The following is a 16385-nucleotide window of genomic DNA, read 5'->3' on the forward strand; positions in this document are numbered from 1 at the left end:
ATTAAACTGATGACTAAAATAAATCAAATCAAATCAAATGTATTTATATAGCCCTTCTTACATCAGCTGATATCTCAAAGTGCTGTACAGAAACCCAGCCTAAAACCCCAAACAGCAAGTAATGCAGGTGTAGAAGCACGGTGGCTAGGAAAAACTCCCTAGAACCTAGGAAGAAACCTAGAGAGGAACCAGGCTATGAGGGGTGGCCAGTCCTCTTCTGGCTGTGCCAGGTGGAGATTATAACAGAACATGGCCAAGATGTTCAAATGTTCATAAATGACTAGCATGGTCAAATAATAATAATCACAGTAGTTGTTGAGGGTGCAACAAGTCAGCACCTCAAGAGTAAAAGTCATTTGGCTTTTCATAGCCAATCATTGAGAGTATCTCTACCTATGCTGTCTCTAGAGAGTTGAAAACAGCAGGTCTGGGACAGGTAGCACGTCCGGTGAACAGGTCAGGGTTCCATATCCCCAGGCAGAACAGTTGCAACTGGAGCAGCAGCACAGCCAGGTGGACTGGGGACAGCAAGAAGTCATCATGCCAGGTAGTCCTGAGGCATGGTCCTAGGATTGCTACAGACTTTGTGGTGCAGCAGTAATATCACGGTAATCAAAGTCCAGAGGTTGTGAGTTCAAATTCCAGATGCAGCCATATTGTCAGTGCTAAGGGATCATATTGATTAAAGATTTCCACACTTTTTTTTACACATTTTAGCTGAACAGTGTACCACTTACCTTAAACAGCCATACCATTACATTACTTCCCTTACAAAAAAATATGTGAAATTTGCAGATTCACAAATCAAATTGTATTTGTCACATGCGCCGAATACAACAGGTTATTGTGAAATGCTTACTTACAAGCCCTTAACCAACAATGCAGTTTTACGAAAAATACAACAACAAAAATAAATAAAAGTAACATGGTGGTCTGCTTGAAACATGTTTGTATTACAGACTCAGACAGGGAAAGGTTGAAAATGTCAGTGAAGACACTTGACAGTTGGTCAGTGCATGCTCAGAGTACACGTCCTGATAATCCGTCTAGCCTTGTGGCCTTGTGAATGTTGACCTGTTTAAAGGTCTTACTCACATTGGCTATGGAGAGCGTGATCACACAGTCGTCCGGAACAGCTGACACTCTCATGCATGTTTCAGTGTTACTTGCCTCGACGCGAGCTTAGAAGTAATTTAGCTCGTCTGGTAGGCTCGTGTCACTGGGAAGCTCGCGACTGGGAAGCTCGCGGCTGTGCTTCCCTTTGTAGTCTGTAATAGTTTGCAAGCCCTGCCACAGCCGACGAGCGTCGGAGCCGGTGTAGTACGATTTGATCTTAGTCCTGTATTGATGCTTTGCCTGTTTGATGGTTCGTCAGAGGGCATAAAAGCATTTCTTATCAGCTTCCGGTTTAGAGTCCCGCTCCTTATACCCTTTAACTCAGTGCGGATGTTGCCTGTAATCCATGGCTTCTGGTTGGGGTATGTACGTACAGTCACTGTGGGGACGAAGTCATCGATGCACTTATTGATGAAGCCAGTGACTGATGTGGTGTACTCCTCAATGCCATCGGAAGAATCCTGGAACATATTCCAGTCTGTGCTAGCAGTCCTGTAGCTTAGCATCTGCTTCATCTGACCACTTTTTTATCGATCGAGTCACTGGTGCTTCCTGCTTTAGTTTTTGCTTGTCAGCAGGAATCAGGAGGATAGAATTATGGTAAGATTTGCCAAATGGAGGGCGCGGGAGAGCTTTTTTCCCCTAATGTCGCACATTTAACATGCTTGTAGAAATGAGGTAGAACGGATTTAAGTTTCCCTGCATTAAAGTCCCCGGTCACTAGGAGTGCCGCCTCTGGATGAGCGTTTTCCTGTTTGCATATGGCCGTATACAGCTCATTGAGTGTGGTCTTAGTGTCAGCATCAGTTTGTTGTGGTAACTAGACAGCGATGAAGAATACAGTTGAGTTTACATACACCTTAGCCAAATACATTTAAACTCAGTTTTTCACAATTCCTGACATTTAATCCTCATAAAAAATCCCTGTCTTACATCAGTTAGGATCACCACTTTATTTTAAGAAGGTGAAAAGTCAGAATAATAGTAGAGAGAATGATTTATTTCAGCTTTTATTTCTTTCATCACATTCCCATTTGGTCAGAAGTTTACATACACTCAATTAGTATTTGGTAGCATTGCCATTAAATTGTTTAACTTGGGTGAAATGTTTTGGGTAGCCTTCCACAAGCTTCCCACAATAAGTTGGGTGAATTTTGGCCCATTCCTCCTGACAGAGCTGGTGTAACTGAGTCAGGTTTGTAGGCCTCCTTGCTTACACACACTTTTTCAGTTCTGCCCACAAATTTTCTAGAGGATTGAGGTCAGGGCTTTGTGATGGCCAATTCAATACCCTGACTTTGTTGTCCTTAAGCCATTTTGCCACAACTTTAGAAGTATGCTTGGGGTCATTGTCCATTTGGAAGACCCATTTGCAACCAAGCTTTAACTTCCTGACTGATGTCTTGAGATGTTGCTTCAATAAATCAACATAATTGTCCTGCCTCATGATGCCGTCTATTTTGTGAAGTGCACTAGTCCCTCCTGCAGCAAAGCAACCCCACAGCATGATGCTGCCACCCCTGTGCTTCATGGTTGGGATGGTGTTCTTCGGCTTGCAAGTCTCCCCCTTTTTCCTCCAAACATAACGATGGTCATTATGGCCAAACAGTTCTATTTTTGTTTCATCACACCAGAGGTCATTTCTCCAAAAAGTATGATATTTGTCCCCATGTGCAGTTGCAGACCGTAGTCTGGCTTTTGTTATGGCAGTTTTGGAGCAGTGGCTTCCTCCTTGCTGAGCGGCCTTTCAGGTTATATCGATATAGGACTCGTTTTACTGTGGATATTGATACTTTTGTAGCTGTTTCCTCCAACATCTTCACAAGGTCCTTTGCTGTTGTTCTGGGATTGATTGACGGCTGCGTGGTCCCATGGTGTTTATACTTGCATACTATTGTTTGTACAGATGAACGTGGTACCTTCAAGTGTTTTGAAATTGCTCCCAAGGATGAACCAGACTTGCGGAGATCTACAATAATTTTTCTGAGGTCTTGGCTGATTTTTGTCTGTAAACAATTGTTGGAAAGATTACTTGTGTCATACACAAAGTAGATGTCCTAACCGACTTGCCAAAACTATAGTTTGTTAACAAGACATTTGTGGAGTGGTTGAAAAACAAATTTTAATGACTCCAACCTAAGTGTATGTAAACTTCCGACTTCAACTGTAGGTGAAAACTCTCTTGGTAGATTATTGTGGTCTACAACTTAACATGAGATACTCTACCTCAGGCGAGCAAAACCTTGAGACTTCCTTAGATATATCGTGCACCAGCTGTTGTTTACAAATATACATAGACCGCCACCTCTTGTTACCAAAGGCTTCTGTTCTATCCTGCCGATACAGTGTGTAACCCACCAGCTGTATGTTATTCATGTCGTCGTTTAGCCACGACTCGGTGAAACATAAGATATTACAGTTTTAATGTCCCGTTGGTAGGATATACGTGCTTGTAGTTCGTCCACTTTATTAACCAGCGATTGTATGTTGGCCAATAGTACTGATGGCAAAGGCAGATTAGCCACTCGTTGCTGGATCCTTATCTCCTTCTGCGATATCTCCGGATTTTTCTCCTGCGAATGCCGGTGATGAGGGCCTCGTCGGGTGTCTGGAGTACATCCCTCTCTTCCAACTCATTAAGTAAAAATTCTTCATCCAATTCAAGGTGAGTAATCACTGTTCTGATGTCCAGAAGCTCTTTTCAGTCATAAGAGACGGTAGCAGCAACATTATCTACAAAATAAGTTACAAACAATGCGAAAAAACAAAGAAAATAGCACCGTTGTTTAAGAGTCCATAAATCGGCAGCCATCCCCTCTGGCGCCATTATATCTTTACACATGTTAAACCGTGTTCACATGTATTCAATCTAGACTTCACATGTTAACACCACAATTTTCATGTGAGAAGAATAACATGTTTTCACCTCACATGAATTGGAGACTCACATGGAATTTGTAGTGTCACGTTGTAACGGCTGTCTTCTGAAATGAACCAAGGCGCAGCAGGTATGTGAATACTCATATTTAATTTCAAATAAAGGAGTAGAGCATTCACTTAACAACAAAAGGGTGACAACAGTGACAGTTCTACAGGCTATACAAGCAGTGTAAAAAACAACCACCCACAACCCCACAAGGCAAAGTAGGCACCTTATGTGTGACTCCCAATCAACCACAACCCTCTACAGCTGTGCTTGATTGGAAGTCACACGGCTAAAATCAATGAAACAATAAAAAACACACACTCCCCTCTGCCACGTCCTGACCCAACTACCCCCTCTACTGGTCAGGACGTGACAGTACCCCCCCTCAAGGTGCAGACGCCGGGATGCACCTAAAAAAAAGGAAAACAAGAAAATCCCCAACAAAATTTAACACCTAAACAATAAGGGAGGGAAGGGAGGGTGGCTGCCGTCACCGACGGCACTGTGCTACACCCTCCCTCCCCAACCCACCTATCCTGGAGGTGGTTCAGGTGCAGGACGTGGACCTCGCTCCACCTTCGGCGTCGCCCACTTTGTTGGCGCCGATAGCTGCGCCGGGCAGACGGGCCACTCGGGCTGACCCTGGCAGACGGACCACTCTGGCTGGGTCGGAAGACATGCGGGCCACTCGGCCTGGGCCGGAAGGCATGCGGGCCACTCGGGCTGGGCCGGAAGGCATGCGGGCCACTCGGGCTGGGCCGGAAGGCAGGAGGGCCACTCGGGCTGGGCCGGAAGGCATGCGGGCCACTCGGGCTGGGCCGGAAGGCAGGAGGGCCACTCGGGCTGGGACGGAGGGCAGGAGGACCACTCGGGCAGAACCGGGCAGTCTGGCCACTCTGGCAGAACAGGGCAGTCTGGCCACTCTGGCAGAACAGGGCAGTCTGGCCACTCTGGCAGAACAGGGCAGTCTGGCCACTCTGGCAGATCCTGACAGGCCGGGCACCCTGGCAGATCAGGGCAGGCGGGCACCTCTGGCAGAACAGGGCAGTCTGGCCACTCTGGCAGAACAGGGCAGTCTGGCCACTCCGGCAGAACAGGGCAGTCTGGCCACTCCGGCAGTTCAGGGCAGTCTGGCCACTCCGGCAGTTCAGGGCAGTCTGGCCACTCCGGCAGTTCAGGGCAGTCTGGCCACTCCGGCAGTTCAGCGCAGTCTGGCCACTCCGGCAGTTCAGCGCAGTCTGACCTCTCTGGCGACTGTTGACTGGCGGGCAGCTCTGACGACTGTTGACTGGCGGGCAGCTCGGACGACTGTTGACTGGCGGACAGCTCTGACGACTGTTGACTGGCGGACAGCTCTGACGACTGTTGACTGGCGGGCAGCTCTGGTGATGGTTGACTGGCGGGCAGCTCTGGTGACTGTTGACTGGCGGGCAGCTCTGGTGACTGTTGACTGGCGAGGCTGGGCTGACGCACTAGACTCCTGATGCGTGGGGCTGGTATTGGACTTGCCAGCCTGGAGACACGCACCTCCATGCTAGTGCGTCTAGCGGGAAACACCGGACCGAAAGGGCGCACTGGCGGTCTTGAGTGCAGGGTTGGCATCACTCCTTCCGGCTCGATGCTCCCCTTGCCCTGGCACCTGCGGGGCGCTGGTACTGGGCGAACTGGGCTGTGCGTCCGTATAGGCGAGATGGTGCGTACCACAGCGTAACATGGCGCCCTCCACCTCATACGCACCTCCCTGTAGTCACGGGTAGCTGGCTTATGGCTCTTCCCTGGCCTGGCCAAACTACCCGTGTGCCCCCCCCAAAAAAAATCTTGGGGCTGCCTCTCGGGTTTCCTACCCAACCGTGTTCCAGCAAAACATTCCCGTTGGTTCCTCTGTCCAGCTGCCTCCACTGTCCTGAGTGCCTCCACCTGTTCCCATGGGAGGCGATCCCTTCCGGCCAGGATCTCTTCCCAGGTGTAGGCTCCCTTGCCATCCAGGACGTCCTCCCATGTCCATTCCTCCTTTTTTTTCTCCTGTGGCTTCCTCCTCTTCTGCTGCTTGGTCCTGGTTTGGTGGGTGGTTCTGTAACGGCTGTCTTCTGAAATGAACCAAGGCGCAGCAGGTATGTGAATACTCATATTTAATTTCAAATAAAGGAGTAGAGCATTCACTTAACAACAAAAGGGTGACAACAGTGACAGTTCTACAGGCTATACAAGCAGTGTAAAAAACAACCACCCACAACCCCACAAGGCAAAGTAGGCACTTATGTGTGACTCCCAATCAACCACAACCCTCTACAGCTGTGCTTGATTGGAAGTCACACGGCCAAAATCAATGAAACAATAAAAAACACACACTCCCCTCTGCCACGTCTTGACCCAACTACCCCCTCTACTGGTCAGGACGTGACACACGTGAACAATTTTCACATGAATATTGAATTTGAATATTGAACTTTCACGTGAAAACCTAACTCTCCTGTGGAATTGCATTTTCCTATGTGAAAAACATTCACGTGAAAATCGAATTTGCACTTTCACATGTGCTTTTACATGTTGTCACGTGATCACGTGAAATTCATGTGGTTTTTCCCTAAGGGATACTACACTCAATATGGAATTTGTTCCATTCGTGGCTCCTAAATATCTCACATGATCATTACAAACTATGACTACCATCCTGCCAATACTCTTAAATGGTTTCCTCTCCATGCATGATGTTTGGGACAGAGCCTATCTCCGCTCTCTGCTCTCTTTAAAGGTTGTGTGCGTGTCTGCTTGACCCGCTGGGATGGAAGGTGTGAGAGATCCAGCCATCTGTTTATCCGGGTTGCAGGGTCGGGGTGCACCAGTTGCTGCTCTCTGTGAGTTCTAAATGGCACCCTATTCCCTATTTAGTGCACTACTTTTAGTTCACTATGTAGGGAATAGTGTGCTATTTGAGACAGCCTCTGTTTGGCTCCTGGGGTCCTGGCATGTGGGCTCTGTGTCAGATCTGGCCCTCCAGCTGGTTCTGGGATCAGCTCCAGGTAACAGGCCAGTAACGGGCGGACGTGTCGGGCCATCCCAGGAGACACCAAGCAATGTGATTCACCATAAATTTCCATAAACCTCCCACCGGGCCCAGTCCCATGCTTCAACCCACCATGGGCCAGCGTTTATCCGGGCGACATGTTTGTTCCATCAGAGTTAATGGATTAAAGTTGGTTAAACCTTTTACTGCAGTGGGCTAAATCAGGGTCATACAGAGTGTTTCTTCGTAGTCTTAAACAAATCTACTTTGAAACAAAAGTATACACCTCACACACATGGTTATGGGTTGAAAACAAGAGGACACCTGTACCATGTCAGATATAGAGTTGAAATGTATTCAATTTTGAGTTTGCATCCCAATATTACACTTTATATACATCCCAGAAGACTGAAATATAACAAAACAGTTCGACATAGTTTATAAATTATGAAAAATATGAATAACATTCCACCCATGAGGCCACTAGAGGGCAATCAACTGCAGGAAAGAGATGTATACATTTACTTTTATATGACTTAAATTACTTTCTAAACAATAAATAAATAAATGCTATGAACAGGAGGTAGGAAATCAGGTTTACATTTAAAGGTTTAAATCTATTACCTGTAATAGTGAGTCAGAAATAATCAGAAATATCTGTATGATTAAGCTATTGGATCTGATGTAACTGAAAGTTCGAGACTTTGAAATTCATAGGGAGAAAAAGCTTCTCTCTGCTTTGATTAGAATATTTTCTGAGGGCACTTTACAATGTCACCAGTGAGTTGTGCTATTTTGAGTATGCTCTGTCTATGCTGTAAGCTGCTCTAACAAGTTTCCATTTTGCAGTGATGCAACTTTGAATGAGATTAACACACATGTAGCATAACCAGATTGACTTGTTAGTCATGTTCCTAACTTCGAGCAATAGGCATAATATATTTAAAATTGTTTTCTATAAATCTCTGCAATCAGCACCCCTCAGCTAGTAGTGTGACAGCTTCACAATTCCTGTGGACATGTCTGCCTGTATCTAATACATGGGTCTGTATCCAACACGACGCCAGACGGTTACTCTTCGGAACATGATGCCTGCAGCAGCTTTGTGCAACCAGAGAGAGGCAGAGAGTCAGCAGACACACACACACACACACACACACACACACACACACACACACACACACACACACACACACACACACACACACACACACACACACACACACACACACACACACACACACACACACACACACACACAGAGAGAGTCTGTCTTTTCAGGAGCAAGTGTCAATGCAGGAACGCTCCAGGCCTTCTGAGAATATGTGTGCTCATTATGTTACGATATGGCAACATTATCAGATGTGGAGAGATGGTGGGCAGGATTACATTTCTGCTCAGCTGCTTTATCTGTGGCAGGAGCCGGGGGAAGATTCTGGCACTCTCAAAGATTCTGAGGGAGAGTGGGAGAGAGAGAGAGAGAGAGAGAGAATTACATTAAAAGATAGTGAGATGCAGAAAACATTTGACCTTCAAAGACTTTCCAGTTGGGAGAGAAAACAAGATGAGGCATTCTGTGATTATATGCATGATACATGGGTTATACATGTTATCCATGTGAAGGAATTCATCCAGTCCATTTACAATGCAATCTATTCTCTCATACTAATTATCTTATTCCTGTTTTTATCCACAAGGAGAATGATAATGGGATGAATACTGGCACAGTACTGACACAGTACAGATTAAGGGTAAATATGCACAGTCATGACCCATTACTAAATGGAATAAAAATGTGTCATTGCCGTTTATATATCTGGACTGCTTTCTTTCATAAGGTCCTTTGATGGAGTTTTGTTCTGTCTTGCTCTTGGGTGAGAAACTGGGTATGTTCTCACCCGAATGTTGGTAGATCATATTACTGGAGTTGTACTGACCAAGGGAATAGCTGTTGGTTATTGACAAACCAGAAGGATTTATGTAAGCCAAATAACAGATCCACAAATAGACTCCTTATAAATCAACTCGATCCAAATAAATATTGTGTTTAGATTTCTGGTTTAAGATTATTATGTCATCATTTTTGGATCGCTTGGTGATAATTGCTATGTTACAATGTGACTTTGTCTTGTCGTGAGATTAAATACTATCTGTTTGCACAGAAAAAGACTGCATCTTCAAACTACTCATTTACCATGCTAGGCATATGGAAAAACACGCTTGTGCAATAGACAAAAAAAAAGTATTTAATTAATCAAGACTTTGATGATATTCTGAGTACATTTATAGAGCAACTTTATGTAAATTCATACAATCAAACATGTGTTTATGCACAATGTGACATGCCATAATTGATATAATTAACTACAATTTAAGATGATTATTCAAAATGTGTGATATACAACACCTGGGAAATAAAGCTATCCTTCAGATTTAATGACAGCCATCTGAAGCAAGTTCAGAGTGTAAATGTTTATTAATTTACGGCTGGCTATGTCTCCCACTGTGCACCCAGCCAGGCAGACACACTTCACAAGACAGTCGTTCTTGTGCAGTGCTCCCTTGTTTGAAGAGTTCTAGAACTTTCAGAGTTAAATATGCCTTCTTAAAATAAATAACATTTGAAGAAATCTCTATAATATTTGTGTAGGATGCAGTGATTGACTTCATGTGCTATTTTATATAGGTTAGAGTGCAGGTAGCCTATATGCATGCATGTGTAGGTTATAACATTACATTAACTCAAGTGCCTGAAACTCAAATTTCCCTTATATATCACCATTTTAAATACTTTAAAAAAATTGCTTTAGAAAGACTACCACTTGAAAAGTGGCATAGACAATCTATCTAGGCCACTCTAGAGAAAAAGCAGAACAGGCCAGTCAGAGTGGTAGGCAGCAGAATATTCCTCGCCTGTATTGTTTTTTTTAAAAGTATTTTTAAATGACGACCTCAGGATAGCCATAGAAATGGATAGTCTTGAATGTTCTCTTGCATCCCACAAAGTTTTGGAACAGCGCGCTAAAATACTCCTCAAGTCAAGACTGCATTACTATGTTATTATTCCTGTAGTAAATGTTGCTGTCGTGTCCTCAATTGTCATAGATTAAAAAAAAAAAAACGTTTCGTAGTGCATTAGTCTATCTTTACTAAAGCACGAGAAACGAGCTGCTGTCAAAGTGTGAAAAGTTTGGATTTAAGTGATGATCCTACCTGAGAGAACTCTCAGGTTTCATTCAAGACACCCATGCGTCAGCAACAGCTGTCCTGCAGCGTGGACGGTCTCTGAGAAGGAGGAAAGGTTATCAGCGAAGGCTTGAAAGAAGATTTACCACCGGGTTACTTGGCTTTTGTGGAAATACATATTTTTTTTGTTACAGGACAAGGTAAACCAGGTTGGGTAAACAGAAACACCGAGTTGTCGGTCATCTTTTAGCGCCGCGGTGGTCTTTTACTGAGGGGGCACTGAGCGGTTCGTTTGCGTGGGAGTAAAAGTGCCGTTGAACTTTTTGAAGTCAGTCTGTCAGTTGGGGCTTTGAACTTCACATAATCTTCTTGCTATGTTTACAGTGTGGTGCGATCATGACAACATGGCCGGTGGCTTTACAAGATTGAATTTATTCCTGCCAAGTAAATAATTGAATCACTGACATCTTGAAGTTATTTTTATAGCCTATCTATAGAAACAAGTGTAGTGCCTTTGGCTATTGCCGGTTTCCTACATAGCCAAGCCTACACCTGTCTCACCCAAGTAGGCTACAGTCGATTAGTTTACTAGTCTTGTGATCCAGTTCTATGATATCATGATTTAAATTACTGACACATTGGTCATTTATATTGAAAATGTGTATTATTAAGCTTCCTAAAGACGTTAGGAGTCATCCATGGGTCATTACTTTCCCAGTGCTTCATAGCCTAACCATGTTGCTTCAGTTGCTGGTTAATTATGGGATATACTGAACACAAGTTTATAAGCATGGGGTGAAACCATATTGAACTTTGCTGAGTATAAGTTTGCTCTGTGATGTATTTCATAGTCTTGTGATGTATTTCATAGTATTTCACCTGTCGTCAGTAGGTCCTCTCAACACAGTTTTGTACACCGAATATATGGACATTTTTGGTCTGACCCCACTTGCATGGATATCAACAAATATTTAGAGTGTGATATATCCTTGATCATGTTTTTTCTTTCAACATGTGTTATAGTTGACTGTGTTATCAATAACAAAATAAGGTCCTCTATCAGCCAAATGGCACAAAGTTCAGAGGTTTGGATTTAGCCAAGAATTTCCAGCAATAGCCTATAATTGCTGGTAATTGCATGAACAAACCATCTTTCTCTGTCAGTTCTGTAAGTAATCCGTTATTTGAAATTCTGTTGCAGTTTCTCTCATTACTGGTAGGACAAATCTCCTTTTGGATGTAAACATACAACAACACACACACTCGTGGGGACGTCTTAACTTGGATCAAAGTATCGATACCATAACGCAAGTACTGTACTGGCTGCTGTGAGATGTGATTTGGAGAAATAGCATGCTCAGCAGGTTAACATGCCATGGACATAGCACGCCGTTTATGCCGTGACACAGGAGACAACTGTGTATGTCCATTACAGAAAATGAATTAGCAGTTTACTACCAGTACGTGTGTGAAAAGCATCAAGATTGGAGTCAGTGAATAACCAGAACGTTCCCTTTAACGTGATGTAGAACAGGCAATGGTGGAAACGTTGTCTGGCCGGCCGTGCTCAATTTAGAGTGCATCTTAACTTGCATATGGTGAGCGTGTACCCTTTATTAGGTTTTAACTTTTTGTTTTACAGAGTACGTCATAGATGATGGATGAGTGCATGCCACTTTGTGATTCGGAACTTCCAGTATAGTATAGATCCCTCAAACTCAACTCTGGACCTCGAAGCCAGTTCCACCGCATTGTTTTCGTTGTTCCCCTCTAATCAGGGACAGATTTAGACTTGGGACGCCAGGTGGGTGCAATTAATTATCAGGTAGAATAGAAAACTAGCAGGCTCCGGGCCTCATAGGGTAAAAGTTTAATACCCCTGGTATAGATCATGAAAATGTATTTAAAATGTCTACTTCCTCTTCAAACTCCTTTACTTGAATTCAATGACAAATCCCAGGCCAGGAGCCTCTATCAAAACATTCAAGGTCTTATCAAATTCACAGGTCAGGAGTCAAAGGTCACAGCATAATCCCAATTTGTCACATGCGCGTTTCTTTCTGCAATGTGAAAGATGGAAGCAGAAGCTGAACATTAGAACACAGTGTCCGTCGTTTGAAGTCTTTAACGCCTCATCCTATTGCATTCGGCAGCTAGCTGGGCTATATTTGCGTAGGCGCTCCATCAGATTTCTTTTTTTTTTAATCTCAGACCGGAGGAGAAGGAGACATGTGTCTGTCTGTCTGTCTGTCTGTCTGTCTGTCTGTCTGTCTGTCTGTCTGTCTGTCTGTCTGTCTGTCTGTCTGTCTGTCTGTCTGTCTGTCTGTCTGTCTGTCTGTGTGTGTGTGTGTGTGTGTGTGTGTGTGTGTGTGTTCTCAGATCAGAAGGGAGAGGAGCTCACTAAAAGCACAGGACACTGTATCTCATCTCGCTGGAGGATCTCACTGTGTGTGTGTGTGTGTGTGTGTGTGTGTGTGTGTGTGTGTGTGTGTGTGTGTGTGTGTGTGTGTGTGTGTGTGTGTGTGTGTGTGTGTGTGTGTGTGTGTGTGTGTGTGGTTGGAGGGGAATTCCCTTTGATGATGATACCATTATATCCTTACAACCCTGTATCGAATCTCTGTCCATCTCAGTGGTGCTATTTGCATCAGGGGAAATGCCTCTCAGCTGGCTTTGTCTGCCGGGCATTCTGTGGTTTGGTTTTGTGTTGCGGCCCACCGTGCTGCTGTGCTGGTGCATCGCATCGCATCGTTGTCAGAGGGAGGCACATATTAGACTGTGTTTGTGTGTTAGTGCTGTGCAGTACTTCTGTTACAGGCAGAAGATATGTGTGGGGGTTTGACTGATTTTGACAGCAATGGCTTAGAGTGATAACAGCAAGTGAAATTGAGAGTGATTCTTTGCCAGTGCAACAGGTTAGAAGAGTTAGATGTGAAAGTTAAGTGTATGGGGCTAGAGTCTCTCTGTGTGTGTGTGTGTGTGTGTGTGTGTGTGTGTGTGTGTGTGTGTGTGTATGTGTGTGTGTGTGTGTGTGCGTGCGTGTGTGCGTGTGCGTGTGTGTGCTCGGGCGTGTGTGTCAGTCTAACAGAGTTATTCAAAGATGAAAACGCACAAAATGTCTGCGTGCGGTATGAGTGAGTATGACAGTGTCAGAAGTTGGTATGGGTGAGTAAGATCTTCTCAGAAGTATCTGGTGCTTGGCGGGATGCCCCCACAAACAGGTACATGTGATGGAGAGGAGGAGGTGTTGAGGGGGTTGGGGGGGCCTAGAGGACACCTGCACCTGTCTCCCCCAGCTTGGCTCCTGTCTCACCTGCCCCTCTAGGCCCAGTTGTCTTATTTATAGAGATGATGGCTTCATTTCCAGCCACAAGGGGAGGGGGGTGAAGAGATGCTGCATACGTGTGTCTAAGCTTTGACCGCTGCTCCTCCAGCCCTCTATGCCAAACCATGCAAATCGGAGCCTCTGGCGTCCAAGACAGAAGGAGGCACGTCTCCGGGGGCCTTGCGCCGCTCCCCGATTGCCCTCATTAGACATGTACAGTAGATCAGGTTGTAACTCTTTTTTTGTATTATTAACTGTCAGCACTGTCCCCTCCGTTGAAGTTACATTGCTGGTGGAGAGGCCTTGGGAGTTGTCCTAGGGCCTTGACTCTTGTGTTGCGCCGTCCGCCTGTTCGTCTTCCCTCGAGGGGACGATGTTGGCAAAAACACGTCGTTCTGTCATTTGGCGGCTTCTCTGTGGAGGTCACTGGCGGAGACAAGTTTTTGGTCAGTTTGTAAGGGAAAACTATTTGGCGCTTGTGGAGTTGAGGAGGGCCAAGGGGGACTTTTTGTTCTCTGGTGACTGTGGGCTGTGTGTGACAGTTAAAGAAGGCCATCTGACTTGTGCTGGGAAGGGGTACTTGGGTTTTGGGGATAACCTGAATCGGTTTCTAAGGTTCCTGTAGCTGTCGGTCTCTGTTGTGGGATAGAGTAGAAAAGATACTTACGCAATTCATGGTTTCATGGCAATCCAAACCAATATTGTGCTGGCTTGATTATATTTTCTTTCACATTGTCCTTTCCAGCATGGTTCCGGCAACTATGGTAGATGCGTAACCAGGCTGGTGCAGTACAGCTTGGTTTGGCTCAGCTCAGTAGTGGGAATAGGGTGTGTCCCCTGGGTGGAGGATGAGGGTCATAGGGGGTAACGGGAGAGGCAGGCAGGCGCCATGCAGAGTGGCAGACGCCTCATATACACTTGGACCCAGAGGGCGTGAGAGTTTGTTAGGGAATCAGTTTTCTCTTCTGGTCAGCTCCCCATAGAAAAAGGGGAATCTGAGAATTGGTTTACCAACTGAAGATGAGGTCTAAACCTCACACCTACTGTACCTATTTATGAATGGCTCCTCCTTCAGTATAATCTGCACTACACACACATCATGGCGCTACTTTGCAAACTCAACCACGTGCTATTCTCATTATTACTTTTGATATGTGTATGTTCTGTTAATGACTGTGACACCTGTTTGAGGTTTATGTTATTACACATTTTTACAGGCTTTAGATTTGCTGGAACCAGGCTGGAAAGGCAAATGTGAAAAGATAATATCTGAACCGGCACAGAACAGTTCAGGTATTACTATACAGTACAGTACAGCATTATTAAAGAGGCCAGAAGGGACTTAAAATCCCTGGTGGGCAAGGGTTTCGAGAGCAGTACGCAGCTGCTTTAGTGTCCTCTGGCCTGAGTGTGCTGGAGCTCGTTGTTCAGCTACATCTGGTCTAGATGAACACATTCTGCTGGGTGAGGAGGCTGAGTGGGGTTGACTAGTGGGTGACAGGGTGTTGAAGAGAGGGACGAGAGGTATGAGATATGGCTCCCCGTGAGAGCAGGAGAAAAGAAAGAGAAACTCACAGGCGGGGGGGAGGGGAGAGGGGAAAAAATCAGGAAAGGCCACCCCTGTGCTGTGTACCCTCTGGGGGGAGTACTGCCAGCCAGCCATGGGGACAGAAAGAAGGAACATAGTTCCCAGTGTTTGTGTCCTTTACAGCCTGGGCCGACACGACACGCTCCCCGGCATGGTGTGTGGCGTCCCTTATCGCAGCGATAAGTGGATTTCTGACATGTTGGTGACGGGTGGCTCCCTGTGAGATGACGGTCCTGCTGTATTTCATATCACGCGGTGGAACAACGGGGACGACATGATCTCATGGAGTTCACATGCGTTATCTGGCGTGGCGAGGGCTTGTGGGTCTGGAGTGGGTGCCATGAGATGACTTGGCGCTTGACAGTTAGGAAGGACAGACAAAAGCTAGGAGAGTGTCTTCTGCATTTGGTCCAATCAAATGTTGACAAAGAAAGTTTTCTTGGTATTAAAGGGGTAAAGGGGTCAGTCGCTGGCGCTGCTCTTGAGGAAAACATCACACTTTTTCGGCTGGTGGATGATATTTCTGGACGTGGTTGAAGTTGACCCTGATTCTCGTGCCTCAGAAACATGGATACATACCCAGTCCTTCCAGAGCGCCTCCCCCGTTCTCCCCCACCCCTGTCCCCAGTCCCCCTTCCCCGTCGCTCTTGCGTGTAAGCGCCGGCAGCCTTTAATGTCTACCAAATTATCTTTGCGCAGGAGCCAGAAGCCTAAAGCTGTGTAACTTAGTTTCCGGATAGGAATACCATCACTCTGCATTCCCTGGCTGGATAGTGTGACACACATTGGGCCTCTGTATCCTCTCTTCCACCCGCTTCTATCCCTCCGGTATGTCTCTTGTCAGAATAGTCCTGTAGACCGCGGCATGTTGACATGCACAACGTATAGTGCACTTCCGTGCTTACTGCTTAGCTCCATGCTTGAGATGAAGTTTATATAATAGCTTAGGCAAACTTCCGTGCTTAGCCCATGCTTGAGATGACGTTTAGGGTATAGAATATCTTAAAGGGGTGGTATTCAAATTCCACATTTACGTACATTTTCTTAGCTTGAAAGTAGTATATAGGCCACATTGTATGCAGCTAGGGTTGCAAAGGGAGGGTATATTACTGGAAACCTTTGGCGTTTACCAGTAAACTACCAACACTATTGCGTTTGATAGTAAACGTGCCCACTCTGGTCTTGCCACATGTGCTCTAGCCAACAGCTCGCAGATACAGTGCGGGTAGGCTATGTACATTAT

The 16385-nt window shown here is 45.5% G+C and overlaps 1 protein-coding gene across 4 annotated transcripts in view; it reads left to right on the forward strand.

The window, feature by feature from the left end:
• The first annotated feature begins 10190 nt into the window (after positions 1-10190).
• The window catches only part of LOC115196476 (sodium channel protein type 4 subunit alpha B), a 56781-nt gene continuing 50586 nt past the window's right edge, over positions 10191-16385 (forward strand). The window contains exon 1 of one of the 4 annotated variants that reach the window (XM_029757351.1): positions 10191-10432. The gene's annotated coding sequence lies outside the window, so the exon portion shown is untranslated. Of the gene's footprint in view, positions 10433-10654; positions 10677-15740; positions 15971-16385 lie in introns of those variants that run through there. The other 3 variants (XM_029757360.1, XM_029757375.1, XM_029757369.1) reach the window with 3 other exon arrangements.

This window comes from Salmo trutta, chromosome 1 (assembly GCF_901001165.1).
Source record: "Salmo trutta chromosome 1, fSalTru1.1, whole genome shotgun sequence".
Classification (NCBI taxonomy): domain Eukaryota; kingdom Metazoa; phylum Chordata; class Actinopteri; order Salmoniformes; family Salmonidae; genus Salmo; species Salmo trutta.